The following is a 3,484-nucleotide window of genomic DNA, read 5'->3' as shown; positions in this document are numbered from 1 at the left end:
CACCATTCTTGCATACACACTTGGCCTTACTACAGCCTGGCAAGACTTCTCAAAAAGGAGCTTATATGCTTGTCTGGAGCTTTGATTTTGCAACTATTACCCAGGGGTTGCCTTCAGACTTCCTGACATGGAGGCCAACAAAGATTACAACTGTGGCCTCACAGGACAGTACATATTTGCATACTTCACAAGCTGCTGCCTGAGGGTCTTGTTTCCAAACAACCTGAAAGTAGTTGCTAAATGAGATTCCTCTCTTTGGATCACTGACAGATCTTGACATACCCTCAATAATAAGATTATATCAAGAATAAATCATATGGTTCAAACAATCTCGAAGGTTTGAAAGACAAGAGGTAGTGCAAAGTTAAACAAGAGGGATCGTTACCTATACAAAGCTACTTCTTCAAGACTAGGAGAGGTAGCTATTTCACCTAATACAGAGAAATAAACACAAAGAGATAAACAAAATCAGGAGGCAAGGAGATTATGTTCCAAACAAAAGAATACAACAAAACCTCATGAAGGATCCTAATGGCACTGAGGAGGGCACTTGATGGGATGAGCACTGGTTGTTATACTATATTTTGGTTAATTGTATTTAAATTTAAAAAATGTAAAAAAAAAAAGAAAGAAAGAAAAAGGATCCTAATGATACAGAGATAAGTTATCTATATGATAAAGAATTCAAAGTAATAGTCATAAAGATGCTCACTGAACTTAGAAGAAGAATGGATGAATACAGTGAGAAATCCAACAATGAGAAAACATAAGGAAATACCAAAAAAGTCACAGAACTGAAGAGTTCAATAACTAAACTGAAAAATACATTAGAGGGCTTCAACAACAGACTGGATAAAGTAGACATATAGATCAGTGAACAAAAAGATAAAGCAATAGGACTCCCCAGATAAGGCAGCAAAAAGAAACAAATAATAATATTAAGAAATGAAGATAACCTAAGGGACCTTTGTGGCAGTATCAAGTGGAACAACATTTGCATTATAGGGATCCCAGACAGACAGTCAGACAGAAAGAAAAAGAAAGAAAGCAAGCAAGCAAGAAAGAAAGAAGGACAGGCACAAATCTTTTTTTTTTTTAATTTTTATTTATTTATGATAGTCACACAGAGAGAGAGAGAGAGAGAGAGAGGCAGAGACATTGGCAGAGGGAGAAGCAGGCTCCATGCACCGGGAGCCTGACGTGGGATTCGATCCCGGTCTCCGGATCGCACCCTGGGCCAAAGGCAGGCGCTAAACCGCTGTGCCACCCAGAGATCCCAACAGGTACAAATCTTATTTGAAGAAATAATGGCTGAAAACTTCCCTAACCTAAGGAAGGAAACAAACATTGACATCCAAGAATCCCAGGGTGTCCTAAACAAGATGAACCCAAAGAGAGGCACACTATAATTAAAATGCCAAAACTTAAAGAATCTTAAAAGTAACAAGAGAAAAACAAATTGTTATGTACAAGAGAAACCCCATAAGACTATAAGCAGATATTTCAGGAGAAATTTTGCAAGCCAGAGAGAGTGGCATGACATATTCAAAGTGTTGGGAAAAAAAAAAAATCTTTCAACCCAGAATATTTAATCTAGTAAGGATATCATTCAGACTTACAAAAAAGAAAATGAGTTTTCCAGACAAGCAAAAATTAAAGTTGATCAGTATTAAACTAGCCTTATACGAAATACTAAAAGGATTTCTTCAAGCTGAAAAGAAATGTTGCCAATTAAGAAGAAAAAAAGAAAAGAAAAATCTCACTAAAAAAAGGTAAACATATAGTAAAGGCATTGGATTAATTACTTATAAAGCTACTAAGAAGGTTAAAAGACCAAAGTAGTAACATTAACTACCATACATAAATAATTAAGGGATCACAAAATAAAAGAATGTAAAAAGTGACATGAAAAACATGAAACAAATACTACACTTGATCTTAGCCAAAAGGCCAAGAAGCGATACTCAGCCATTAGAAATGACAAATACCCACCATTTGCTTCAACGTGGATGGAACTGGTGTATTATGCTGAGTGAAATAAGTCAATCTGAGAAGGACAGACATTATATGGTCTCATTCATTTGGGGAATATAAATAATAGTTAAAGGGAATAGAAGGGAAGGGAGAAGAAATGGGTAGGAAATATCAGAAAGGGAGACAGAACATAAAGACTCCTAACTCTGGGAAACGAACTAGGGGTGGTGGAAGGGGAGGAGGGCGGGGGGTGGGGTGTGAATGGGTGACGGGTACTGAGGGGGGCACTTGACGGGATGAGCACTGGGTGTTATTCTGTATGTTGGCAAACTGAACACCAATAAAAAATAAATTTATTATTAAAAAAAACATGAAAAAATAAAGAGTTTTGGAAGGTATTCCATCTAAGTTACTATTGACTTAAAGCAGACTGTTTTGTATATTGGATGATATATACAAATCTCATGGTAACAAGGAAAAACTTAAATACAAAAAAATAAAATAGTAAAGCAACCTAAGCATATTGCTAAAGAAAGTCATCATACCATAAGGGAAGAGAGAAAAAGGAACAGAGAGGAACAATGAAATCAGCCAAATCCATTAACAAAATGGCAATAAATACATACCTATTAATACATACTTTAAATATAAATGAATTAAATGCTCCAATCAAAAGACAAAGTGGCAGAATTAATTTCTTTGAGAAGACACATCTATATACTGCCTGTAAAAGATTTACTTCAGAAGTAAGTACACACATACACTGAAAGTGAAGGTATGGAAAAGAAAAATATTCCATGCAAATAGAAATTAAAAGAGACTTGGTATAGCTATACTATATTAGGGAAAAATAAAAAACAAAAACAGACTTCAAAATAAAGACTGAATTAGAAGAGTGCATTATATAATGTAATGGTAAAGGGGTCAATCCATCAAGAAGATATAATATTTGTAAATATATCTGCACTCAACATAGAAGCACCAAAAATATATAAAACAAATATTAACAGACCTAAAGGCAGAAATTGACAGTGATACAGTAATAGTAGGGAACTTTCAACCCCACTTACATCAATGGACAGATCATCCAGACAGAAAATCAATAAGGAAACATCAGACACATTAGACCACATAGACTTAACAGATATATATAGAACATTCCATCCAAAGCAGTTAAATACACATTCTTCTCAAGTGCACATGGAACATTCTCCAGGAGAGATCACATATTAGGCCTACAAAATGAAACTCAATAAATTAAAGAAGATTGAAATCATACCAAGCATCTTTTCTGACAATGGTATAAAACTAGAAATCTATTATAAGAGGAAAAAAATGGAAAAATACAAATATATGAATATCTTTAAAACATTGTTACTAAACAACTACTAGGTCACAGAAGAAATCAAAAGAGAAACAAAAGTACCTGAAGAAAATGAAAATAGGCCATAACGATATCTATGGGAATCAGGAAAAGCAGTTCTAAAAGGAAAGTTCATAGTAATATAGG

At 34.5% G+C, this 3,484-nt stretch overlaps 1 pseudogene; it reads right to left on the bottom strand.

The window, feature by feature from the left end:
* Positions 1–1,886: 1,886 nt before the first annotated feature.
* On the bottom strand, positions 1,887–1,962 carry LOC144317935 (U2 spliceosomal RNA; annotated as a pseudogene).
* Positions 1,963–3,484: the final 1,522 nt, after the last annotated feature.

This window comes from Canis aureus, chromosome 7, assembly GCF_053574225.1.
Source record: "Canis aureus isolate CA01 chromosome 7, VMU_Caureus_v.1.0, whole genome shotgun sequence".
Lineage (NCBI taxonomy): Eukaryota > Metazoa > Chordata > Mammalia > Carnivora > Canidae > Canis > Canis aureus.
Note: the sequence above shows the minus strand (reverse complement) of the source record. Positions and strands in the feature narration are given on the sequence as shown.